Source organism: Martes martes, assembly GCF_963455335.1.
Source record: "Martes martes genome assembly, chromosome: 12".
Lineage (NCBI taxonomy): Eukaryota > Metazoa > Chordata > Mammalia > Carnivora > Mustelidae > Martes > Martes martes.
The window spans coordinates 85,707,249-85,734,131 of NC_137900.1; the positions used below are offsets into that span (position 1 = coordinate 85,707,249).

The 26,883-nt window shown below is 55.9% G+C and overlaps 1 protein-coding gene across 1 annotated transcript in view; it reads left to right on the forward strand.

Annotated features, from left to right (window-relative positions):
• The first annotated feature begins 1,015 nt into the window (after positions 1-1,015).
• Positions 1,016-26,883, forward strand: part of NEK6 (NIMA related kinase 6) — an 83,266-nt gene continuing 57,398 nt past the window's right edge. The window contains exon 1 of the mRNA XM_080820439.1: positions 1,016-1,152. The gene's annotated coding sequence lies outside the window, so the exon portion shown is untranslated. The remainder of the gene's footprint in view (positions 1,153-26,883) is intronic.

Genomic DNA, 26,883 nt, shown 5'->3' on the forward strand with positions numbered 1-26,883 from the left:
ATTAACTGGGTGACTTTGAGCAAGAGAATTTGTTTCTCTCAGCTTCTGTTCTAAGCTCCTTTGTCCCATCTGTAAAATGGGCATGAAGGTAGCTTAAGACCTCCTTCAGAGAATGGCTGTGCAGTTGTGAGGCTGGCACATGGTGAGTATTCAATTGGTGTCATTATCGTTATGGATCACACCCAGGCAGAGTGCTGGGGTAACCGCTCCATGCTCAGCGGTCAGTGTCCCTCCCTGGTTCCAGTCTTCCTGGGGGAACACAGCACAGTTCTGCCTGAGGAGGAGAAGCAGTCAGTGTGGAAACAGGAACTGTGTGAACCAGACGGGGGCCCTTCTTGGGGGAGGGGGTGTGTGTCTGTTCCCTTATGAGGTGCACCGGGGAACTGAGCTGCAGCCTTTGGGGCCCTATGGAGACTCTGTCTCCTTAGAGGGGGTCTTAAGCATTCATTAGTAGAGCCTTCCAGAAACCTTTGCACATTGGCTTTTACTGTCTTGGGGTCCACAGGATTTGGGGAGTTCCAGATGAGGAGATGCTGGCACTTTGAGGACAGGGAGCCGCACCTTCACCACCAAGTGGAGATAGCCCTGGAGCCTACTTCTGAATGTGTGTTTGCATTCAGTAGGCACATAATAAGCGCTAGCTGACTGGCCAGTGTGACCAGGACCGAGAATGGAGCAATGCTAGTAGATGGGTCCCCAAGGATGCGGGGGAGGGGTACACGGAATTCGCTGACTTCCGACCCTAATCCTAAGTGTCTGGAACCCGAGAAGGGGGGAGGGGAGTCTGTTGGGTCTGACTCGCCGTGAGAGTTTGGGCCTCAGTTTCCCCGTCTTTGAAATGGGGGGCTCGGCTGGTCGGATCACTCGCGGTCCGAGGGGCTCTGGGGCGCGGAAAGGTCCCGGCGCCGTGCGGTAGCCGCGGGGCGCCCCCCGGGCCAGCGTGGCGGCAGCGCGCACGAGCGCAGGGGGCGGCGCGGCCCCGCGGTGGGGAGGGGCGGGAACGCGCGCGGGCCCGCGCAGGCGGCGGCGGAACCGAGCGGACGGGCGTGCGGCCGCGGCGCCGCCGACTCGTGTGGGACCCTCCGCTCCGGCCGGCCGCCCGCCGGGCCGCGCGCCGCTCCTCCCGCCGGCAGCCGAGCCGCCCGCGCGTCGGTGAGTGGCCTGGGACCGGGGCCCGGCAGGGTCGGACCGGGGAAGGGGCGGGGGCCCGACGGCGAGGCCGTCACCCCCAGCCGGGGCAACGGGGGTGCGCGTGCACGCGCGCGCGGCCGCGACTCGGCGGGGGACAGCGGGCGGGGGTGCACGCGGGAGGCCGGGGCGCTAGTGAACCAGCGAGTCCCAGCGTGTCGGCGGCCGTGCGTCCGAGCGTGCGTGGGCGGCGTGTGTCTGTGTGTCCCTCGGGGTGTGCGCCCGGGGGTGTGCGTGCTGGGGCGGACACGGTGCGTGTGCACGTCGGAGGGTCTGGGTTGGGTGGCTTACGGTGAATGAGTGGGGGGGACACGGGCATGGCTCCCCTGTAGCCATTTATTGTTTACTATTTTGCCGGGGAGTGTGCCAAGGACTTCACATGGGATCCCATTTTTGTGAAGGAGTTGTGTGGGTTCGGGGAGTATGTGTGTGCACGTGGGTGAGCGTTCACAAGTGATTTGTGTGTGCATTAGTGAGCTTGCGAGGACAAAAGTGTCTGTATACACCGTGAAAGAGTATTTTGTGTCCAGGAGTGTGTGAGTGTGTTTACTATGGAGGGTGAGGGTCCCCCCCTTGCACCCACCAGGGGTCTTGTAGGGTATGTCCGCCCCTGGCCCGGATGCCAGGGAGCCCAGGGAGAGAAGTAGGCTGGGGGTGGGCACCCGGTGGGTGCTGGGCCTTGTGTGGTGACTGAGGGCGGAGGTCAGACCCACAGAGCCAGGCTGCGCTTGGCAGAGTGGGGGAGGCCTTGGAGCCAGGCCTTGGTAGGGCCAACTGGCAGGACCCAGGATGCTCATGCTGGTCTGGGGCTCTGGTGGGCCTAGCAGAACTACTTGGCCTGGTACTAGAGGACTTGTGTTCAGTTCTTCCTAAATACCCCTCTGGGTCTCTTGGGTTTGTTCTTGCCCCTCTCTGGCCCTGGCAGGTTATAACCTTTCCCCCAGGCCTTTGGGGTTGACAGGGTCCTGACCCTGGGAAGGCCAAGGGTCCCAGGACACTTGTCTGTGTATTGGAGGGTCTCTCTCTCTTTCTCTGCCTGCTCTGCTAAGTAGATAGATATTAATCTGATTTATTCATTTGTTGAGCCTGGGCTCCAAGCATGAGCCCCCAGGACAGGAACAATTTGATCACAGCAGGCTTGGGATACTGGTTTCCAAAGTCTGTCCTGCAGCTTTGACGGGCTGTTTTTTGGGGGGGGGGGAGCTTTATAAATGTCGAAAATCTCTGCTGTCGAAAGTCTTCATTGCTTTAAGGGCAACTTTAGAAACACTGAGCTCCCTTGTTCACCCTGAATTTTCAAAACTCAGCTTGCCTTTCTGAGGGGAACATGTCGTGCGCAGGCAAATCTTGGAGGCACATTTAAAAATCGTGGTGTTAATGGAAGAAGAATTTCATTGAAAGGGACGCGCAGAGCCGGGTGGAAGCGCCTGTTCCCAACGCAGCAACTTCCCGAGTGAACTTTGGACGTCTTCTTTTAGCAAACAAAACCTGGAAGGAAACAAAAAAGATCCACATTCTTTTTCTTTTTTGTCCTAAAAAAATGAAACACACACAGACACACACAAAATACCTTCTGGATTTGCTGGAAATGCTGCCTCTCCTCTCCCCTCAAGGCCAGGCCCTCCCTCCATCCCCCACCCCCAAATAAAATATGCCTGTGGGGAGCTGTGAATGAGTCACTCCCTGGCAGAGAGCCCCACGGGCAAACATTTGGGAAGGTTCTTGCCTAACTTCCCAGAAGAAAAGGCCCAGGATTTAAAATGGTCCCTGTGGTTTGTCAGCCTCTGCCGTCCTGTCTGCTTAGGAAATGACTAAAAAGTAGTTTCTGTATTCAGAAAATAAAGTCTCAGACTGAAGCAGTGGCCCAGGTTGGTCTGGGCTTTGGGCCATTCAGATTGTTCAGGTTTCAAGAATGGAAGCTCCTGGCTTTGGGTTGGGGGTGGGGGGGGGGTAGAGGTGGGCATTTCCAGTGGCCCCGAGCGAGGAGGAAGCAGGGAAAGGGGATGACGGGAAGGCATGGTTAGGGAGCACCTACTGTGCAGAGAGACAGAGAGGTCCAGCCTGGGACTGCTGAAAGGAGGTTGAGGCAGAGTCCTGTCACCTGCTTGACTTCAAACCTGTCCTCTGCACCAGGGACGTGACACTTGTCTCCTGAAGGTGCACAGATGGGGTGCCCAGTGCTTTCATTCACACCTGCTCCTTTAATCTGCCCCATGAGGTAGGGGGTTGTCATCTCCATTTTACAGATGACGTAACTGAGGCTCAGAGAGATGAAATGCCAGGCATGGTTTCATGAAAGTAGCCCACACCTAATGGCCACCATTTATCAAAGGTATGCTGTGTGCCACGCATGGTACCAAAAGCTTTAAGGGCCTTAATTCACTCAGTCCACTCAGCAACACGCAGATGGGAGCTATCGCGACGCCCATTTTACAGGTGAGGAAACTGGGGACACGGAGAGATGAAGTCATGTGCCAGAGATCACGGACTGCTATGTGTTTGACCCTGGGATTGAACTCAGACTTGTCTGAGCGGAGCCCGCACAGTCTTCCCACAGGACCTGGAAAGTCGTGGTCCCTGTACTCCAGGTTCTTGTGGGGCTGGGTTCCTCGCCAGGCTCCCAGCTTGGGGGAGAGGCCTTCCTGAGGGGGCTGCCCTCCTTCCTTGTCCTCTCCTGCCCCTCTGCTGTGGACAACCCACACCCAGGGCCGGGACTGTCAGCTAGAAAGGGCTCAGAGTTCACATTTTTTTCTTTGCTCATGAAGTGCCAGAGATTGGTTTCAGAAGGGAAGTGTCAAAACAATCGTCAAAAAGCGAAGAATATCCCCTTCCTCTTCTCTGGTCAGGCCAAGCAAGGGAGTTAGAGCGGGGAGGGAGGAAGACCCTGGTGAGTCATCCAAGATGAAATGCGGGTTGGCATCTCCAGGCCTGTGTGGGGAGGAGCCCGCTGGAGCACTGCCCTCAGGAAGGGCCCAGTGTGTTCCAACCCTTGGTGATGGCAAGTTACCCCCTGACTCCCCGTTCTGAACATCTGACAACAGGATCATTTCTATATAGGTTTCTTGTCACTCGCTGTTCTGGCCCTGTGCCTGTCTCTCTGCCTCATTCATTTCCATTCTTATCATGGGTTTCAAGACACGGTTCCCCAAAGGAATGTGGTGTGTGAGGACCTGTGCGGTTTGGGGGTGTGCGGGCGGCCCCTGCAAGGGTCCTTTGATGTTGGAAGGAAAAGGTATTTCTCTCCCATGTACGCTCTGTGAATTGATGAACATTTGCAAATTGCTTTGAGATGCGTTAATTTAAGGTGTGAAATAATAGATCGTGTGCGAAGGCTCAGCCACGTTTCTGGCATTGATGGATTTCTCTCCCGTCTGGCCTGTGATTTGGGGAGGTAAAAATAGTCCTTGTTTCTACATTTTTTCTTATTTATTTATTTATTTATTTATTTTTGCTGATGTCATTCTTCTGAAGCGGTATGTACATCAGCATGGACCTTCCCTTGGCTGTCACTGCGGATGGTTGCCAGAATGCTGGTGACCAGGACGTGCAGCTCTAGGGAGCAAGGGTGCTCCCGGGGTATGTGTGGGGAGGTCATCTGGGGTGGTCTCCCCCTGGGTGTGTGAAATTGCTTTAAAACAAATGGGAGGTAGATGGTCAGGATTCGCCAAAGATCCTCAGTGGATTTTTTGGTATTTGGCCATTTTATATCTGACTCTTGGGTAGTGACAAGATGGTCTTTGGGGAAATGTTTTTTTATTTTATATATATATTTTTTAGCGATTTATTTATTTATTTATTTAAGGTGAGCCCATTGCCCACTGTGGGGCTCGAACTCATGACCCCGAGATCAAGAGTCAGATGCCCCACTGACTGAGCCAGCCTGGTGCCCCCCAAATGTTTTTATTTTTTTAAAAAGAAAAAATCAGGTCAGTCAGCGGCTTCACCCATTCCTGTCTGAGCTGGGTAACACGCTCACAGCCCCTTCTTTGGCCCAAACTGAATTAGAGCAACAGCCTCCTCAGACTCTGCTTCCAGACAGGACCGGACATTGGGGCAAATCGGTTGGTGGTGTAACTTCCTGTGACGTTCAATTTGGGAACTTGACCGTGGTGTGTGATCTAGCATTTTGACATCTGTCCCTCTAACAGACTCGCCTGTGTGGAAACAGACCCACATACACAGCCTCTGCTGTGTCGTCTCCAACTCTGGATTTTTCCACAGACGACTGCTCTGGTGGTCTAGTGGCAAAGGCCTGGTCTTCTGGCCAGGCCTCTTGGCATCCACCAGCAGGATCATCGCACCCCAAACCCAATGGGCGGCTTTGGCTGGGCTCTGGGGGACAGATGAGTGAGGGGCCTGCAGAACTGAAAAGTGCAGCCGGGATCTGAAATGCATTCAGTTCCAAGGACCTTGATCCACATGGAGCCTTTCTTCCTTTCTCTTCGACATCTGCGTGATGGTGACCTCATAGAAAAGAAAAAGGGGCTTTATGTAGGAATTCCATAGAGTGTGAAGGAATTTCTGCGAGGGAAGGGGGAGGGAAGCTGCCATTGAGAGCCAGTCGGGCTGCATTTCCTTGAGTTGTTTAAGTCTCACACTTCAAAATTAGGCTGGGGGAGGGGCAGGGCTTGACCTTGGAGAATGGAGCTGGCGCCTTAGAGGAGACCTCCCCAAAGCCTAAGGCTCCCTTAGAGGAGAACTCCTCAAAGTCCCCAAGTTGTAGTTGAGGAAATGGGACGAACCCCTCGCTGCAGGTGAGCAGCAGAGTCAGAATTTGTCCACGACCCCTCTCCCCAAGGCCAGCCCTCTCTTGTTCATTGTTGTCCCCAAAGTCTTTGACAACTGGGAGTTGTCAGGAAGAGATTTGCAAAGGGGCATTGGGTACCCCGCAGATGACCTTCGGCTCTACCCTGGAGAAATCCAGTAGGCTCACCATCCAGAGAAGAGCCACATGCCCATTTTACAGAATGGAAACTGAGGCCCAAGGAGGGGAGGGTGCCAACCCACAATCACATTAAGAACTTGAGTTTTGGCACCGAGTGGAGTGAGGTGGGGCATCCCAGAGCAAGTCATTCACCTCCTCGAGCCTCACTGTCCCCATCTGGGAAACAGACATTATGGCCTCCAATGGCTGAGGGAAGAACGACAGGAAATAATGGGTGTAAAGCCCTCTGCACACGGGTGTCTCCCCGGAAATGCTTGATGCTCGCTGCCTGAGATTTTATGGGAGGCGAAGAAACTATGTGGTTATTAAGGACCTGCCCAGGGTCACTGGACCGGAAGGTTGCTTCCCTGTCGAGAGCATTTTCAGCGCCCCTGCATCTCGAGACCCTAAATCAGGCCGCAAGCAGCACTGGGATCTCTCCCAGGTGCCACTGAAGCCTGGCCCTGTGGTCATGACCCTCAAAATAGCTGGGAGGAGACATGGCAGTTTAGTAAAACGAGGCGGGACACAAGTCAGGGTGCCTTGGGTGGCTCAGGGAAACGTTCAGAAGTCAGCATTTTGTGCTCCCCCACGACGCTCGGAAAGGGAGCCTTCGAAGGTTTTGATGTGTCCTTTTGGCGTTGGAGGGTCTCGGGAGGCCCCGAGAGCGGTGTCAGCCACAGTGTGTCATTAAGCAAGGCAGATGTTTTGTTAATTATTTACACAGTGTTGGGGGGGCAGGGGGCCCATCAGAGGTCTGTGCTGACAGGAGCGGCTGTCACAGACCTGGGCCTGGGGGCAGGAGTCCTCCTCAAGGGCTTGGGGGCGTCCCTGCGAGTTTGTGTGGGGCCGGCTTGTTGTCCTTAGGGAGAGGGCAGGGCCCACGGAAGTGGCCACCCTTCCAAAGGACGCTTCTGTGGGCATCTGTGCAGCTCTTCACACCTGACACCCCACCCTGGGTCATGCGGTAAGGGGCGAGCGTCAGTGGTCTGTGGAGCCACCTTTGAATCCAGCACCTCTACTCCCTCACCTGGAAAATGGGCCAGTAGCCCCAGGCTCAAGGCCCTGGATTCTTGGACACTGGGCCGGTTGGGGGGGGGTGATTTGCCTTAGAAACCCAACTTTAGGACTAGAATTGTCAAAAGGAAGGGGTCTCGGATAAGAGCCTTCCCTGGGAGGTCCCAGAGGGCAAGGAACGCTAGCTGGGGACAGGGCAGCCCTAACCCTTCCCACAGCACTGACCCTGTTATATGTTATATGTTATATGTTATATGTTATATGTTATAAGGAGGCTTTGCACGGGAGTCATTTTAAGAAAAGATTCTTGTATGAAATATCTATAATCTAGACGTCTGTGGAGACAGAAAGCAGGTTGGCGGTTCCCCGGGGCTGAGGGAGGAGGCACGAGGAGCCGCCGCTCAGTGGGTACGGGTTTTCCTTTTGGGTGAGGAAAATGTTTCGGACCCAGAGAGGTGGCAAATGGCGCCAAATGCCACCGAATCCTTCACTTTAAATGGGTTAATTTTATGTCACGTGGAAAAATTTTTTTACAAGGTTCTGATGCTTAAAAATATAGGTATGAAAGCCTCTCATTTTACAGATGGGGAGACTGAGGCCCAGGGAGGCTATGAGCAGTTTCCAGGGGCGTGGCTGACCAGGACACTTTCCCACCTGTCAGGCCAAGGCTCTGGTCGTGGGGCGTGGGCCCGGGCTGTGTGCAGAGAGTCTGCGGCAGAAACACAGACCTGGTCACTGTTGCGTGGGTGGAGCGGGCTCCCTGGTTAGCCACACGCGGCCGTCCGTCCACGCACTCCTTGGAGAAATAGCTCTCGATGTTGTGGGTCAGGTGTTATTCTGGGAGCCCCTCTCATGGCCCCACCCCGCAGCCCTCTAACCACCTGGGGAGGAGGACAGGGCTTGTGTCACACACCCCTGGGGGTGCCTGCAGGTGACATGTCCCTGGCTCACTCCCGGGGAAGCAGGAATGCTGCTTTCCAGGGAGGAAGGGCCTCCGAGCCGGCCTCGAGGGAAACACAACGTCTGCCCAGCAGCTGGGTGCGGGAAGGCCTGGAAGTCTGAGAGCGCTGGGGGCTGCGGGATGGGGAGTTGGGAGCGAGACCGGGGTCCTAGGCTGTGGGCAGCCCCCCAGCAGGGAGAAGCCAGGAACTTCTGTCACTTCCTCAGCTGTTGACCCCTGTTCTTTGTACGGGGACCAACCCTGTATTACGTTCCGTTCTAACCCTTCATGCAGGTTCGCTCCCTTCCTCCTCCCGGCAGTTCTCCCAGGCGGGTGTCCTTACGCCGATCTTAGGGACAGAGAAACAGAACTGGAGACTCGAGGATGTGTGGCGCTTAGTTCATTGTCGCGGCACCGAGGTCTGGTCTGTAGAGTCGGAAGACAGAGGCTGCCATCTGGAAACGCCTGTCTTATGGGCTGGGAGTTGGTGCCCAGGCGCAGGGCCTGGGATAGGGCCTCCCAGGCAGCTGGAAGGAACAGCACAGGGAGCAAATGGTGGGAGAAGAGGCTGCCCAGGCCTCCTGGGATCTGGGGGAGATTCGGTCATTCTTGCAAAAACAAGAAACATTCTTGCTACCTCTGCCTCGCACTTCGTAACGGTCCTTCTCTTGCTTACTCTGCTCCAGCCCTGGCGTCTCCTTCCTTTTCCTCAGACATGATAAGCTTATACTCCCCTCTGTCCTCTCTTCCTGAAATCCTTTTCCCCCCCCAGTGTTCCCATGACTTGTCCCCAGCCCTCATTCAGGACACCACAAAAGTCACTTCTCCAAAGAGGCCCTGTTGCCCCCCGTCCTGTTGAAATGAACCCCTCACGGCTTCAGTCTCCATTCCCTGACTTGGCCTTATCTATCTTCAGGACCCTTACCCTTTCTGGATTCTGTATGTCTGTTATCCCTCTCTCGGACTAGAATGTAAGCTCCGTGAGGATAAGACTTGGTCTGTGGACCCCCACTGGTCCTCGGTGCCCAGGATGGTGCCTGGCACATAGTAGGTGCTCAGTTAATATTTATAGAATGAACAGGAAGTTTCAAGTGGGCCAGTGGAAGGATGCTTGAAGAATGTTTATGTGGACTTACTGAATCTGTTAGCAAACATCGCTTCTCCCAGTGGGCAGTGAAGGGCTAAGTTGTGCCCACTGAGCCACCGCTGTTCAGAGAAGGTTTCTTAGGTAAAGGCTCAGGTTATTCCTAGAGAGGGGCCTAGGCTTAGAGAAGGGCTTGTACCTCCCAACATTATCAGGGTCTCTTCCTTTGCTCCTTTCCTACTGATGGGGCTCCTGATGCCTGTATAGGAGTGGCTTTGGTTTGGAATGGATGGGTACGTGTCTTCAAGCTGCATTTTCTATCACGTATACTTTTTTTTTTTTTTTTTTAAGAGGGCTTGTCTTTTGAGGGTTGCTTAGGGAACGGGAGGTGTTTAATTCTCCCAAGCAACTCCAGAATCTACCCTGCCCAGAGAATGGGGAGTTGTGGGTTGAAAGGGGAAGGGATTGCCTAGCTGGTGTGGCCTTGGCGGGCTACCAGGGTGGGTGTCCAGATGGTGGGACCACTGGGGACCACATGGCAGACAGACAGGGAGCCCACCCATAGGTTTGGCCAGTCCTACAGAGTCCAGCCGGATTTAGTTACACCAGGATCTAAAGTGTGGACTTGGTGTGCCTGAGTCAGTGTGTGTGCATTTCCTTTGTTCATCTCCCCCAGGACTTTTCGGCGCCTTTTGTGTTTGTTTTAATTGCCAGCCTCCTCAGCTCACCCAGGAGGAAATGAGGACTGGATTTTTGTCGACGCAGAGCCTGGGGACAAGGGTGAGGGCTGCCCACTCTTGATGGTGACAGCACAGCATTTGGGAACTATGCAAAGAAATTACTTTTACTCCAAGCTAACAACTTTTGTTTGCACATGCTTTTATGACATCCCAGGCCTTCCGATAGCACCCGTCTGTCAGTTAGGCATGTGAAGACCACAATTTCCAAACTCTCAAAAGGGCAGTGGTCTGTAAAAGCATTTTAGTGACATTTGGGGACAGGAGAGGCTGTTTGGAAGATGCTGTTTGGTTGCCAGTACATAAGAAGTTTCTGGATGCTCGAATGGCTTATGGGGTGGCATCTTTGAAATTGCACAGTGCTGAAAATTCTGGGACATATGGTCACTGTGATGTGCTAATGTTAGCAATTGAGATATTTAATTACCCAGAAAAACCCCTTTGCCTATCCACTACGGGTTACTGGAGAGCCTTTATTTCTCAGGAGGAAGGTCTCACACTGTGTAATCCGGACCAGCAGACAGGGAGTCATTATCCCTCATTAATTTATTAGCTAATTAAGTGATTTATCTGGTCACGCATTTATTCCTCCCACTGCTGCTCATTGGCAACATTTGCTGGGTCCTACTCTGTGCCTGGACCGGTGCTGGACCCCGGGGACAGGACGAAACTGAAGAGCAGATAGGACTGAAGCCCCGCTGGGTGCCAGCCCGTCGGGTGATGCTGGGGGCGACGGGTGCATTCATCTCCCTGTGGACATTTACTGAGCACCTACTATGCGCAGGCCCATGGAGATACTGAGTGAAAATGACACGGTGCCTTGTGCTTTGAACTCTCATTGCATTTTGATGGTGTCTCTTGGTCCTGGCCCTCTGCTTTCTGCGGCAAACCCAGCCAGCCACCGTTCACAGGTCCTCGAATGAACCAGAAACAATCCAGATGCCCCAGGAACCGACGTGAGAACAAGGCATCCCCTTCACACATTGCGTCTCAGCTCCACATCTTGCCACCACCCAGCAATTTGAGACAGAATGTGAGATCTCGTGGTTGGCTAAATACATAAATATTTTATGTCTCGATATTCTGAAAACGAAGCCCAAATGCGCAGAACTGCAGCACATCAGTGCTATAGATCATATGTTATAATAATCTGATGACATGTTGTTTAAATATTTATGGACTGATGCGCCATGACAATGGGGGGGAGAGAGTCTTGGAGCAGAGTCAGGGCAGATGCTAGAAAGGAGGGAGCAGACCCACGTGATCCTGGGAAGTGGCACGTGACTCTCAGGTCTGGGGTGTGAGGTTTTGGGGTTTCGGGATGACAGCAGCAGCCAGCGTTTATTGAGCACCTGCTGCGAGCCGTGCCCTTCACCGATGTCATTTCGTCTAGTCCTCACAGCCACCCTGCGAGGATGCGACTCTTAGTAATCCCAAGTGACAGAGGGGACACTGAGGTCCAGCACAGGTCAGATCTGCCTGAGATCCCACAGCTGGGGTGGCCCTGGGTGCACTCCGGGTCGGCGGCTCTCTGAGCTCGTATTCACTGTGTGTTCTGCTCCATCCATGACCAGACCTGTCCAAAAAGCTACCGCCACCACCTGGTACTAACTGGATTTCTAAATCACAGGAAAAAAGGCGACGTGGAATGTCGGGCAGGACTAGAAGCCACAGGAACAAATCTGTAACCCAGGAGGGGCGATCGTGCACCCCCTGCAGAGCCACCAGGCCCCATGCCTGGCACACGGTGGGGGCCCTGGAACTAGCACTTCTGCCCCTCGGCCATTCTGCTCGCTGCTGGTTTTGTGGTCGTGCGGCGAGCTGTCTGCAGACTGTCCCCAAGTTAGTGCCCGGGCCCCCGGCCTTTGCATACGCCTTCCCCTCTCCCTGCCATGCGTGCGACCCTGCAGAGCTGAGACACCTCCCAGCCTCTGACAGTCCTGTGAGGAAGCCCCCCTGTCTCCACCTTACAGATGAGAGGCACCTGCCGACTCCCAGAGCCTAGTCCCTCCATGTGGGAGCCCTTCCTTCCACGGCCTCCCAGAGGCTCTGCTGGGTCAGTCTCCTCCCACTGGCTGTGCCTCCACCATCGGTCCTGCCCGTTTCATCACTGCTCAGCGTCCTGCTCATTGGCACATCCCTGGCACTGGAAAAGGGCCTGGTTCACGAGATGACAATAAGTGACCAGTGGTTCAGCTGCAAAAAAGAAGCTCCAGGGACAGGGGTGAGGGCAGAGCTGAGTTCTGAGAAGCTCTTTGGCCAGTGACTATGTCAGACCTCATGGATGTCCCCCCGGGGCCTCTGGGACAGGGGCTAGGGGTCAGAAGGACATATAGGTGGAAGGTAGGGCCTGCTACGTGATTTGCGTGGCCTAGCACAAAGTGAAAATGCAGGTCCCCTTGTTTTAAGAAGCCAAAGAAAAGCTTTCTCCTTCACCATCTCTTCCTACCTGTCGTGGTGGCTTTTTTTAGCGACTGAATGCCATGCTCCCTCGGGCACAGGGACACTCACCTGCCCCCGTGACTGCACCCAGGCCTCTGCCAAGGTTGGAGGATGGCAGAGGTCACTGGGGACGGGGGTCAGGAGCAGAGCCACCCATGAGCTCAGGCTCCATCGTCCCACCACAAGCTTCACTTAGCCCGCACAGATTCCAAGATGAAGACTTTAAGACAGTGGACACAGAGCATGAAGCCCCAAGCAGCCTCCGGAGGGCAGGGCAGGGGGAGACGGAACTGCGCTGGTCACGTGTCCGTGAAGCTGGCCCTGATGGAGGGCCATAGCCTCCTCCCACCGGCGAGCACACTGCGCAGAGCTTGGGGCCAGATTTTACTTGGGGGAGAAGTTCCACCGTGAGGTACTCTCTACAGACCACCAGCCTGGGCTGGGAGTGCTGTGGTTGGCCGGCTGGTCTCCTGCCTCACCCCGGGCCTCTCGTGCCAAGGACACACCATGGACGTGGGTCTCGCTGGAAATGCCCCCCTCGTCGCAATCCTCGAGTAGTTGCCCAGTGCTACTGCGTCGACAAACCCATCCCTTCCGACTTCTTGTCCTTGCGTGACGTGTGACAAGGGTCAGAAATCAGATGATGAGCTTGCTGACCCACTCGCTTGGGAAGAACGCCAAGCAGGTGGTGCCCGAAGGATCAGAGAGGGCGGGGAGCTCAGATTCCGCTGGCTTCCCACGCTGCTCCTCGCCCTGAAACAGGGCTGGGGCTGGTGGCCACAGGATGTGGACATCTGGCTACGTGAATGAGGGAGGCTCAGGAAAGTTCACTCTTGCTTATTATTTATCACCTACTATGTGCCAGTGATGTGGCCAAGTATTTTATCTGTGTTGCCATAGTCAACCCCCACAATAACTTCGGGCTGGCCCCATTTTTCAGAGGAGGATAACTGAGGTTCAGAGATGGAAGCCACCACTCCGAAGCCATAAACCACATGGTTTGGAAACTGAGGTTTGAACCCAGGCCTGGGGCCCCGCCTGGCCGAGTCTTGTGCCTCCACTCTCCATTGCACGTGCGTGGGGACGGGACAGGAGCCAGACTGCGGCCGCTGCTGCTTGTCAACCCCTCCTTGGCAGGGAGCAGGTCCCGAGGCTCTAGCTGCAGCTCCCCCCACCCCAGACCAGTCTCGGGCCAAGATACGGGGGGCAGGGGGAGGCGGTGGGTTAATCCTGCCACCCTGCATGCCAGCCAGGCCTCTGCCTTCTGCTCGCCACTCCCCTTGGCTTGTTGCTTCCTGCTGGGGGGCCTCAGTTTTCTCACTTGCAAAGCCAGGGGCACGTCTCAGTTCCTGTCCCTGGGGGGGGGGGTTCACGACCCAGTGAGGTAGGCACGAGCATAGCCACCATTCAACAAGAGGTCGCTGTTACTGTACCAAACAAGGACACCGCGTGGGGTGAGGACGGCGGCTTGGGGACACCTGTGACGCTCCAGGGATCCTCTCCATGCTGGGACATTAGCAGTCACTCAGCCCAGAGCTGCCCCCCTGGGACTCTTCCCTTGCTCGTTTTGTGCGGTCATTCATTGAGCCAACAAAGCCAGGCACCGTTCTAAGAGGCATGACGAACAGAAGAGAAAACGGAGCTGGCCTTCTGGCTGGGGAGAGCCGGCATAAAGAAGACAGGAGTAAAGTACGTCCCGCGTCGCTGGAACAAGTGTGGGAGACAGATGCAGGGGGGTTGAAGTGGGGGGCTCTCTCCTGGGCTGGTACTCCCACGGCCTCCTGGGATTTCACATATTACCTGTTGCTCTAGATCCCAGCTCCCCCAGGGGGGCTGGGGTGCTCTCTCAGACCTGCTTTGCCTCAACTATCTTTAAGAATGTGGGACTCTTCCCTCAGGCTCTCCCAAGACTTTGAACTGCTCTGTCTCAGGGCTGCTAGTTACCGGCGCCGACCTAGGCAGGTCCTGGCCACGTATTCTTGTGCCGACTCCTCCTGGTGACCCTGGGAGACAGATTCTTTAGTCCCGTTTTACAGACAAGGAAAGGGAGGCTGAGTGAAGCTGAGTTGGTGGTGCAAGGGCACACAGTAGGTCTGCGGCTGAGCCAGGGTTTGAACCCGGGCCTTGGGTTCCCAGAGCACACACACCCCATAAACCATTCTGTTCTAGCGTGGGTCTTTGTGTTTCCAGGCATGAAAGGAAGCCACATGTTCTGCTTAGAGGAGCAGAGGCTCAGCAAGGCCCCTACTGTGTGTCTGGGCCGTGCTGGGCGCCGCAGGAGGGTATAGTCGAAAGGACTGCTCAGACTGGCCAGGAAGTCTTTGCTCCAGGGCTGTGAGGGGGTAGGGTTAGCTCTGTGGTAGGGATGAGGATGCCGAGGCCCAGAAAGTTCCCCCAGCTGGCAAGTCACGCAGCCCCAGACAACCTGTCATCAACCACCGCTGTCTCAGGCCGGCTTCACCCTCCACCCTCATTTTGCACTTGGACCAACCGAAGCCCAAAGAACAATTCAGTGGCTCGACTCCAGATTGGAGGGGGGTGAGCCGTTTGTGTCATTTTGGAAGTGGACACCCTTCCCTCAGTGAAATCACTTTTGAGATGCCACCGATTCTCAGGGCAGAAGACCAGAGAAACTCTAGTGGGCCGTGAGGGCCTGTGGGCATGGGGCCGGGAAGGGAGCTAAGTCATGGGTTCCTCACTGGCCTGACGCCAGGGCGATAGGGTTTCCTGACATGGTGGGACAGGGCAGGGTGCAGACAAGCCCTTTCAAAGAAAACGTTTCCAGAGCTGTCCCATCCCACCATTAGCAAACAGTCCTTAAACAGCAAGGAAACCGCCGTGTTCTGTCTTCACAAAATGGGGAGCTGGCGATCAGACCTATTTATTTAAGCCCAGAGTCGACGAGGCTAAAGACCTCAGCTCTGAGCGGGCATGCCGCCTCGCTGTAGCAAGGGGAGCCTAATCTTCAGGGTTTTCTTCCCATTTACGGGTTTTTTTGTTGTTGTATATTTGTAAAATGAGGCTTCTGCTGGCAAAAGCAGGTTTTAGCGCGCGCGGCAGCTCTTTCAAGACCTAATAAGGCCCCAAAGGAGGGTGTGTTCCGGCAAGGCTTTCCTTCTCCCCCGGGGGCGGCCCGATTCGGCTTGCCTCCTGTACTTCGGGCACCACAGACCATCCGTCTTGCTTCCCATTAACAGAATTACCACCATCACTTCTGCAAGGACAAGATGGGCCCTTTGGAACTGCCTTGGGGACGGAGGCAGGAGCAGCCACCACGCAGTTTTGCTTAGACGGGAAAGGACAGAAAAAGAGAGCAAAATGGAACTCTCGCAAATGGACGGTTCCCTGGGTTGGAAGGGCCTGGGCCCCAGAGGAAAGGGGCCGTGGGGCGGGTCCAGCCCTGCTTTCTGCTCATGTTCCCAGGTGGGAAGTGCCTGACCCCCCTCGGAGGAGAGAGGACCACCCAGGAGATGGGGCCTGGGGTTGGCAATCTGGGATCCTACCTGTAGACCCCTGTGTCAGGGAGCAAAGAAGTTGGGGCTGCAGGTTAGAAAGACTGTTTCTGCCTTGGCTTGAGCTGCGTCAGGATGTCGGAGCGATTTCCTGATGGGTGGCTGGGGGGTGGCACGGGGTGGGTCCAGTCTCTCTGTCCTCGTCGGTAAGGGAGGGACCAGGAGCTCTCTGCCCTTTGAGTCTCCTTGGTGGGCCCTCGGTATCTGGCTTCAGGGTGAGGCCAAGGCCCACAGAAGCCACAGGGTTGGCCTAAAAGCAGGAGGGAAATCGAGGAGAATCCCAAAGCAGTGGCGCAGTCACTGGGGCGTGTTCCGGAGGGAAAGTCCCGAGTCTAGACCTTCCACCTCGCCAGGGCTGAAGGCTCCCCACCCCATGCCCAGCACCTCCTTCAGCAATGCCGGTTCTCTTAACAGGGTTGTTGGTTGTATAGCATTACCCCCTGTCTTTTTAAGAACAGCTCCTCGTCTTGTTGCCCTGAGTGCTTTTTCATCCGTGTCCGTCAGGGGTTTACACATGCTAGCATGAACTCGGCTTCCCCTTGAAACAGTTCTGCTTTGTAAGTGAATCCCAGGCTCAGAGAAGTGAAGGGACTTATCTAGGGTCACACAGCAATGCTTTGGACCCAGATCCATCTCCCCTGGAAGCGCCCCCGTTGGTGCCATTTGGATCTGCAGGGGAGAGCCCGGTGGAGAGGGCGGGCTGGGTGGGGTGCTGGGAAACAAGAAGCAGGGGTTAGCAAGACATCGCGAGAGGCTCTCTGGGGGCCAGTGTGGTCAGTGACGGGTGTCACCTGGGATCAGGGTCAGGCAGGCAAGGCGGCCTTGGATGCTGAGCTCTGGAGTGATGACTTGATCCAGAAGCTTTGAGTCTCCCCTTTTGAGGAGGGGCCGTGTTTCTGGTGGCATGTGTGGAAAATAGTCTGGTGAGGGTGGTGGTGAGACCGGGAGGATGGGGAGGGGGCGCCAGTGTGGATGGGTCACACGGAGGCCACAGTTCCACCAGGAGGGCCTTTAGCTCTACACCCTGCCCCACTCCCAACTCTCCCACCCCCATCCCTGCCCGTCCTGCTGCGTGTCTGGCGGGAGGCCCCTCACCTCCGAACCCCAGCCTCTCTCACAGCTTTCTTGTGAAAAAGCACGGCCAGCACCTGCGACTTGCTGGGGACAACGTGAGAATAAATGGTAAAATATGTAAAGTGCGCAGCGCTGCTTTGGGAAGGGGAAGAAAGGTGCTGTGGATGTGTGATGTTCCCCAGATCCGACTTCTGCTTGTCGTTTCTTCCCTCCCTGTCGGAGAAGCTGTTTCGTTTGCTGGGGATGAGCGAAGTCGGAGTTAATGGGACGGCATCTGCAGAGGCCTGGCCCGCTCAAGGTGTCTGTTGCCAAACACCCTCATCTCCCGATTTCCAGGCCGTCTCACTAATCTGCAGGAGCCCTGGTTCTAACGTGCTTCCCAGGGATTGAATTGTGTTGTCACTGTGATTGAGTTCTGGTTCTCCCTTGATCGATTGATTGATGGATTGATCTGGGGAAGTCAGAGGCAAAGCCATGAAAGCGACCGACTCTGAGTTCTGATGGACATCTGTGGCACGTTGTGTGTGTTGGGGGGTGAGCTGGGAGCAGAGCTTCCCCCACCCGTTGGGAGTTGGCCCATCTGGCAGCTGACATTAGCCATGCCAGGAGTGGGGCTCACTGCCCTGGGTTCAGTGTGCCACAGTGCAGAGCTGTAGGTGCGCCCAGTGGAGAAGCTGGCTGTTCCCAGGATCTGTCCAGGCCAGGTTTTCCATGGAGGCAAGATACCCAGGAGGATGCTAGCCCTGGGTTAGCCTGCTGTGCACTGTCCCATAGAGGCAGGTGGTTCCAAAGCAGATGGGGTTCTGCCCACCACTAAGGGACTCAGCCCCCTGCCCACCACAGGGCCTAGCACCTCCTGAGGACACACCCCGAATATTTTTATGTTGAATGGATGGATGAGGGTAAGGAGATAAACGGGTCCCATGCTGGCTGGGTGACTTCATGGATCTAGGGTCTCATTTTTATCATCACCAGAACCCATATTTCAGCTGGGGAGACTGAGATTCAGAGAGGTGAGGATTATGGCCAAGACACCAGCAGAGAAGCCTTGGTTGGTCCGCCCATGTGTGTGACCTTCCACTCCCATTAGAGCTCTGGACCCTCGGACTGACCTTGCCTTCTAGACGCTAAGCTCCCCCAGGGCTGGAGGTAGCCTGCCCAGACCAAGTCTGCACTCCGGCTTCTACCCCAGGGCCAATCCCTCCAAAAGAGCACCCCCCCCCCACTCAGTGCTGGGCCGAGAAGGGGGTGGGGGTACCTCCTGTGTGCTGGGCAATTGGCCTACACCAGTTCATTGAACAAGCGAGCCTTTAGGTAGGTCTTCATCTCATGTTCAGATCACAAAAGTGAAGCTCAGAGAGATGCATGAAACCTAGCCAGAGTTTCCCAGCAAGTAAGGGAAGGAGCCCAAATTCAAATGCAGGAAGGCCAGTGCCGGCTGGCTGGAGAGCAGGTGGCTAGGACCCGTGATCAGAGTCATGATGTTGGAAGTAGAGCTTTCCCACGTAGAAAAAGCAGGGAGTCTGCCAGGGTTGATGGGCGTGGAGGGGGGCAGCCCCTTGGTTCCCCGGGAAACAGGCTAGATCGGGCCCCAAACCCACTCAGTCCCTGTGTGGCCACCCCAGCCCATCTCCTTCTGGCTTCTGTTTCTGCCCTTGTGCAGTGGGAGGACAGGAGGACCCGAATTCCCCAAGTGCCAAATGTGTGCCAAGCAGTTTGATACATAGCTGAGCTCATTGTCGCCGTGACCGTGGGAAGCCAGATCCCCTTATCTGCTTAGCCTGCTCAGCTCCGTTCCCCCCCAGCCCCGAGCATTTATTGCTCTCCAGTGTCTGTGTCCACCTCTCGACTGCTCGACACCTCTGGGCAGGTAGGACCTCCTCCGCCGTGTACCTCGGACAGCACTCAGCTCCGCGAGCCTTTCAAGAAATGTTTGACGACTGATGATGGGGAGAAGAGGAAACCGAGGCGGCAGGCAGAGCCCCGGGCCCGTCCAGTGCCAGCAGGGGCCTCGGTCATGGACCGGCTCTCAGCCCAGAACGCCAGGTGCGCCTGTCTGTGTCCCCGAAGGTTCACACTGCCCGAAGAAACTTCCAGTCTGCGCCTGTGGCTTTGGATCGGCTCTGAAAAAGCGTGTCCTGTGACTGCTCAAGGAATCTGGGCCTTTCGCCCAGAAAAGAGTGTGTTTCCTGGCTTCCTGAGAACTGGGGCCCACCCTGCCCCTGGCCTGGGCGTACAGAATGGAAGGGAGGGAGAGATAGACTCCGGCCCGGAAAGCGACAGCATCAGACCTTATCGTCTGTCTGAGGTTGGCTGCCCGGTGCCTGAGACTGTCCCGGCAAGGCCGCCCCGGAACGGCCATTAACCCTGGCGCTCCAGGCAGAAGTTTCTCCATCATCTAGGGCTTCCTCTGAGGGGGGATTGCACTCTTGAGTTACTGGAAAAGGAGCTTCCCTCACCCTCAGGCCAAGTTCTACCCCCGGGCGGCTCTCCAGCACACCTCACTGGGTACCACGTGGCCGACATAAGGGGCCACACGGGGGTGATGTTCACGAAGCCCAGGGCGACGGGCTTCCAGTGGGTCACCAAGCTTCCAGGGCAAGATGTCTCATGTGCCTCCTGAGCGCCTGGCATCTGGCCATTGCCTCTGAGACCGGCCGTGGGTTCACGACACGTCTTTGAAGAGAGCCGGAGTCCCCCGGCCCGTGATGTCTGTACCTTGAGTCATTTCACGATGCGGTTTCCTTCTCAAGAGAAGGGTCTGTGCTTCTCCCTCGTTGCCCTGCTTTCCCCTTGTATTTTCTTTTCCTGGTGACTCTCCCTCAGTGACTGGCCTGGAAGGCGTCCTCCCGGGGCGGGGAGATCACCCAGTCCTCAGAGGGGATTTGCTGGAATTACCCAGGGGTTAACTAGAAGAGACTAGACAGATCGCTGAGAAGGAGAAAACCGTTTTTGTGGACGTAGGAGCACAGGGGAGACAGGCTTCGCTTCTCCTCGGCCAGGACCGGAGGGAAAAAAACAGTAACAACAACAAATCCCCCAGCAGGGCCCAGTGGCTTGAGTTTGCTGGTTCCCCAATGCAAGATCCAGGCCAGGCCTAGGGCTGCGTGAGACTCTCACCCACCCATCGCGAAATGAGAAAATTGAAGGACAGGCCTGGCATCAGCTACTGTCTTACGTCAGGGGTCCTCTTTTCTGCAGGATGGTGACAGTAGATGGAAGTTTTCCTGTAGATGCCAGAAAAAGTTGGCGGCTTCCCGTCCGTCTTTGGAATGTAGGGGAAACGTTATAGGCCTGTGAAATCCCCAAACCTGGGAACCACTGGTTTACTTCCTCTGCAGCAGGAGAAGCCCAAGTTGAGCCTGGAGCCTTCCATGAAGCCCACAGCGCCTGGGGACCCCGGGACGCTGGCGGGCTGTGCACGCCGGCCGCATATGAGGTGGGGCGGGAGCGTGTTCGTGGTCGTTTCCACAAACCGGACGGTTTACAACAACTGCGGTTTACTCTCGCACGGCCCTGGAGCTAGAAGTCTAAAATCAAGGTGTTGGCCGGTTCGGTTCCTTCCGGAGGCTCCAAGGGAAGGCGTGATTCGCGCCTCTCTCCTCGTTTCTGGCGGCAGCGGGCAAGGCTTGGCGGCGGTGGGCAAGGCTTGGCGTCCTTCTGTTTGTAGACACAGGACTCCCGTCGCCGCCATCACAAGGCCTTCTCCCTGCATATCTCTCTGCTTATGAAGACACCAGTCCTTAGACTCGGGTCACCCGAATCTGCGTGATGTCCTCTTCACTTGATTATATCTGCAAAGAGCCGATTCCCAAATAAGGCCACAGTCCCAGGTTCCAGGTAGACCTGAGTTTTGCGGGGACACCGGGACAGCGGCCTGAGGGTGGGGGGAGGAGGAAGGCCTGTCTGCAGCGGGCACCACCGAGTGTTAGTGCTTTGAAGCTTCGGCAGCTGTTTGCGTTAGAACAGGGTTCCCGAGAGAGACTGTCGTGACTTCCTGTGATTGTAGCGCCCCGGGGTCCCCTCTGACGTTCCTGCCGGAGGAGACAGGTACACACAAGGACCTAGGTCCAGGGAGGGAGAGCCGGCACCACAGCCAGGGCCAGGCCGTGTAACTCAGGGGAGGTGACCTGGTCACCCTGTGCTCTGACTCCACGTCTGCGCTCTGTGCCCTACACTTGTTTATCTCCTTTAATGCAGGGGCCAAAGATGAGTGGCTCGGTCCACTTGAGCCTCTTGAAAGACATGCCATCAGCATTTGGTCCTTTGGTGGCCCCAGCTAGGACCCCGCAGAGCCGAGAGCCCCTCAGGGCTCGGCACCGGCCACCAGCCCTGTCTGCGCTCCTGCCTGGAGTGGGGCCCCTCCCGGAATGCCAGGGCCCCACCGTTCTGGGCAGTACCACCAGCGCAGAGAGCCTGCTCTGTGGATAAAGGGCTGCCTGCCTGTGTGGCAGGAAGGATAGATCTAGGCTCTTCTCTTCCTCCAGGGACCCTTATCTATTTTGGCAAAAGGGCTCTGTGGTCAGACGTTTCTGGGTTAGTGTCCCAGCCCCGACACCTCCTAGCCAGTGATCTTGCTCGAGCAAGTCCCAGGGCCCGTCTGAGCCTTGTGGCTCCCCTCCTGTGAAATCCGAGCAGTGATTCTAGCCTGGAAAGATGAGGCTGTGGCTTAGTGGTTGTACCGCCCTTTTGTGAATCCCTCCAGTGCCTAGCTTAGAGCCTGGCGCACACTAGGTGCTCAGTAAATACAGGCCAGATAAGAGAAAGTGGCTTGGAGCCTGGAATGTAAACTTCACAGCGCTCTTGCGACATGGACCCTGTGTAGTCCCTTGAGAGGGCGGTTGTGTAGGCATTTCCTTCCTTCCGTGGGTCAACACGGTTACCTGAGCTAACCGGGGCAGGCGTGGGGAGGTCAAGTGCAGTGCAGGTAGCTTTGGGGGAGAAAACATGCTACATCTGGAGCTCCGATTCCACCCACGATGCATTCAGTAAATTTAGGCCCGGGCTTGGCACTGTGGCAGGCAGAGTGTGCAGAAGAGCACTGGAAGGGGACTCTGCCTTAGCAGCCCTTACCAGCCCCACGTGCAGAGGCTTGCTGCTCCTCGTCGGTGCTACGGAACCGCCCTCTCTGTCCCACAACCGATGCTGGGCATGCCAGCCCTCAGGCCTCTGCACCTGCCGCCGCCCCCGCCTGGCATGCCCTCCCCCTGCTCCTCTGCTCAGAGCTGCTTCCTGTTCCGACACAGGCCAGACGGATTGCACATCCCTTTTGCTGTGTTTCCACATTCTGGGCGTCCAAAGCAGTGATCACCCTGGGTTGCAAGTGCTGATTTGGGACTCCTGTCTCTAAGTGAGGAGCCCCATCGAAGACAGAGGCTGGTCCGAGTGTGTGTTTGAAAAATTGAGTGGACAGATGATTGAATGTCCTTGGGCACATCACTTCTCAGCTCTGGGCCTCAGTTTCCTGTCTCTGAGATATAGGATGTGGCCTGGTGGGTTCCCTGGGGTCTTTCTGAGGTCTCTGGTGAGACATGCACTCTCAAGTGAGTTCCTCCTGCTCCCAGGACCAGAGCAGGAGCAGGGCAGCGACTGCACATGTGTGCCAAATGGCCATGCTGTGCATGGAGGATATGCACGGAGCATGGGGAATTTTCTGGGTGCTCAGCACAACATTCCCAGTTAATCGATCCGGGTGTCTTTGAAAGGGCAGGACCGAGGCAGCCTTGATGGAGTTATTTTAACCGCAGTCGGGCCAACCCTTCCCCACCTGTCCCTCTGCAAGAATTCTCCCCAGGCCAGTGGAGGGAAGAATGTATGCACCTGCCCCCCTCCCCCAGCTCTCTCTCTCTGCACTTCTGTGTCTGGCCAGGGCTTGTCCCGAGGATGTACACCGCAGGTTCTGCCGGGGTCCTGTGCTCCAGGCTGGCACCTGGTTTCCAGCCTCCACCTCTGTTATCACCCTGCAGAACAAACTTGCCCCTCGTTGAGCCTCAGTCTCCAGATCTGCAAAATGGAGATAGTAATTCCTCGTGGGAATGAACAAGTGGACCCGAGTACGGGGCGCAGTGTGTGGCCTGGGGCAGGAGCACATGATACGGTGGCTGTTCTTCTTGGCATGAGTGTCTGTGACTCTAGAGACGGGGCGAAACAGATCCGCAGCCTGCTTGCTTAAGCCAGGAAACGTCTGCTGTCTCAAGAATTTTGTTTTGGAAGACAGGTTTTGGGTCAGAACCTTATTCCCTCAGGAATTTCACGGTTGAGCCTGCAGGCACATTTTATAAGCTTGGTGGCCACCCAAGCCTTTGAGCCTTCCACGTGGATGTTCCCAGGTCAGGCTTTTCGGGAATCTCTTACACAGCTGGGCTGCCTGTCGCGTCAGTAGCGTCGTTTCCACAGAGCGGGCTCTGTCTGGCTATGAATAGATGTTTTTTCCCCTCTTTCTTGGACGCCTGAATGGCAGTCTCCCTCCTGCGGTCCCAGAGGCCGACCCGCATGGAAAACTCCAAAACGGACCTGAGAGCGGGGCCGTCCACTCCAGCTCGGACTCCCGGCACCCAGTGAGGCTCAAAGAGAGGTGGGCCGATGGCTGTGGCTCTCAAGTCCGCCGAGCAAACAGAAGAAATCAGAGGTCACGGAAAAGACAGCAGCGCAGAGTGGCAGCCGAGACTGTGGAGGACAGCCCGGTGTTTCCAGAAACAGGCCTGCTGGCAGCCGAGCCCCAGACACAAAGCCCCTGAAAGTGGGATTTCTGGAAATGAGCTAACTTGTGGTTGGGAGAGCGGGCTCTGGAACCATACCATTTCACTCCAGATCCCAGCCCTTCTACCAGCACAGCGGGCCTGATCGTCATATGCCTCAGTTTACCCCTTCTGTAAATAGAGATGATAACGTCCCGTGAGGGGTGAGGAGTGACATCACTTAAGTGCATTAGAACAAGGCTTGTCAAATAAATAAGGGTAAACTGAGGCCCAGAGAGGACAAAGGACTTGTCTGTGGTCACCCAGCCGGTCACTGGGGCAGCCAGGCTGAAGCTCATGACTTCTAGTCTCGTGGACGCGTCCCTCCTCCCCCTTTGCCCTCAGTCAGACTTCTTCAACTCTGCCTTCTGCAAAGGAAATCGCGTGACCCTTCAGCCCACAAAAAAATTCAGACTGCACAGAGTTTCAGAAACCTCTCTGGGCTGGCTGGGGGCCTCGCTGCAGTTCTGTTTGCCTACGAGTCCTTTCTTCTCTCCTTTTTTTTTTTTTTTTTTTTTCCCCTTTTAAAGTTCCAGAGGGTTTCTCCTTTCCTGTCTCCCCAAATAGAAAAAGTCAGCTTTTGGTGAAGGAGTTTGAAGGCTTAGATGCCTACTGTGTGTCCCTGAGCCCATCCACCCACCCACCCCGGGCCCCAGTTTCCCCATCTGTGAAATGGAAATGTTCCCTCCCTTGACGGGTGGACAGTCCACCTGCCAGCCTGTGATGGCTCGGGGGAAAAGTTAGCTGGGAGGTGCGACCCTGGGGCCATCGTGTTGACGGTCGTGTGAGCACTGACTAAGCAAAAGCCGGTGACGCATCCTTCTAGGAAGTGAGGTGAAATCCACCAGAAATGCCACCCACTTCCGCCCACCTCCTAGTTTCAAAGGTTACTTGAATCATCTGAATTGCTTGCATTTTCCTCACTTTCCTATTTCAGCAGAATGGTTCCCCAGCCCCTCTGGGTTGAGCCCAGGGTGGCCAGGAGCATCCCATCTGTGGGACACCCCGAGGGTGTCAGAACTGAGGGGCTTGGTGGCTTCCTGATCTCTGCCGGGGACCCCAGCCGTGGGTCCTGGATGCTGCCAGCCTAAGGTCAGGCCCCTGAACTTAACTCTCCTCGTCTGTGAAATGGGTCGATGAGCTCTGCCCAGCAGGGTGAGATCTGCAGCCCAGTATAGCTGGATCGGGGTCCTCCCCCTTCTCATTCCCCTTCTCCTTCCCACCCCAAAGGCCCTGGCTTACCAGGGAGCCAGCTGGAGCATGGGAGCTGTTGATACTCCTGAGGCCTCTTCCTTGGCCAAGCCAGGAAACCTGGAGACAGATGCTGGCCTGTGAGGGCCAGCAGCATCCCGACTGGAGCACTCCCGGCCTTTTAAGGGGGAGCCTAGGGCCCAGAAGGGAAGGGCCTGGAGGAAGGAGGCCATGGAACCAAGATTAGCAGCCAGGTTGCTGGACTGGAGGACCTGGCCTCACTCCCTAGTCCTCCTGTCCTCTCCGTGTGGCCTCTGAGGTGAGCCTGGCACCATCAGGGGCCCAGTCCACCCGGGCCTAGGAATTCAGAGATGGGTGCCATGCTGGGCCTAGAGTAGGAGGTAGGGATTCAGGGCTGAGCCCCATCTTGCTACCCGCTGACAGTGGCCTCAGGCAAGGAATGCCCACCCTTGAGCCCCCATCTCAAAAATGCTGCTGTGCCTGCCTCAGAAGGTTGTCACATGGCTTCCTAAGATGGTATAGGTATCAGTCCCTTTACAGACATTCAAGAACTGTACAGATGGGAAGTATTTAATATTTGTCACCCACTGGGGCTTTCATATGTCCCTTTTTCTCAGACAGTGCCAGGTATAGAGTAAGTGCTGGCCCATGGGAGCCAGGGTGGTGGGGAGGGGAACAAGCGATTGTTGAATAAATAGGTGACAAAAGTTATTTATTAAGCATCTGATACAAATCAGGCCCCGCACAGGGAATTTTCCATAAGGTCCTCTGAGCTTCATGATGGCCCTGGGAATTTAGGTATTTCCCCATTTTACAGATAAGAAGACAGGCTCAAAGCGTGAAATAACTTACCTAAGGTCACACGGCCAGTGGTTGAGGAAGTTAGGATTCACACTTGACTCTGACATTCATGTGTCCCCCAGTGACCCACTGGGTCACCCCCTCCCCGGGTGTGCTGGTAAGTCTTTAATAAACGGTTCCCTGGGAGGAGGTGGAGGAAGGGTCTCGCCCAAAGCCCGGACTTGTAGTATTTGCCAAATTCCATGGTGTAAATCTTCCTCCCGTGTTTGATTTCAAGCAACCAGAGTGACACGGACTGTCTCACTAAATCCCTGAGAATGTCACACACAGCCCTCCCGAGCCAGCAGCGACTCCAGTGTGTGTCTACCCCCCACGTCCCTTTGCAAGACCAAGGAAGGCCACAGCGTTAGCAGACTGGAAGCAGGCAAATGGCTGGGGTGGGGATTTGTGTGCCTCTGGGCACATCCCCAGTCCTGTCCCACCGACGCCCCTGGAATGTCTTGGGTTCTCCGTGTCACACGGAGACTTGGGCAGGATCATGAGACCCACAGACACCCGGGCAGTACGGCGCCTGGAGTAGTTAGGCCTGCCTGCCAGCCCCACCGTGTGTGGTGTTCCTGCCGGGCCCGGAGCAGAGCCCTGTAAACGGCGGGACGTAATGGACAATAAAAGTCGCTGGAAAATAGTGAGTCTCCTAGGACCACCGGCATCTCTGCCACACGCCGCCTGCCGAAACCTCGAGCCCTGTGATCATGAGGCGCGATCGTCACATAAATATATAGGGTCTCTCACCAGCCGCTGGCCAAGATTTATTTCACTGAGACAGCTGGGGGAGGGGGATGGCTCAGATTCCTCGTCTTGGTGACTTTGTGAAACGCTTTGCTGTCCCTTCCCTGCCTCCGAGAGAATGCCACGGGAGCCAGTGGGGCCTCTCCCACCCTTCTAAGAGGGGGGATCCTCCAGAGGCCATGGGTGCTTCCTACCACATCCGCAGGCCCAAGGGTCCAGCTGGCCATGAGATGGGAGCCCCCCCCCCGCCCCGCCTTTTTGTGAGTGGTCAGTTTGCAGAGAGGGCTGCCAGAAATATTTGCTACTGAATGAGCACGGTTTTTACGAGGATAACAGTAATCATAATAGTAGCTGTGGCCACGTTTACTGAGCTCTGGTGTATACCTGGGTCCTGGTAGTCGTAGGCTGGTGTTTTGCCTGCGAGTC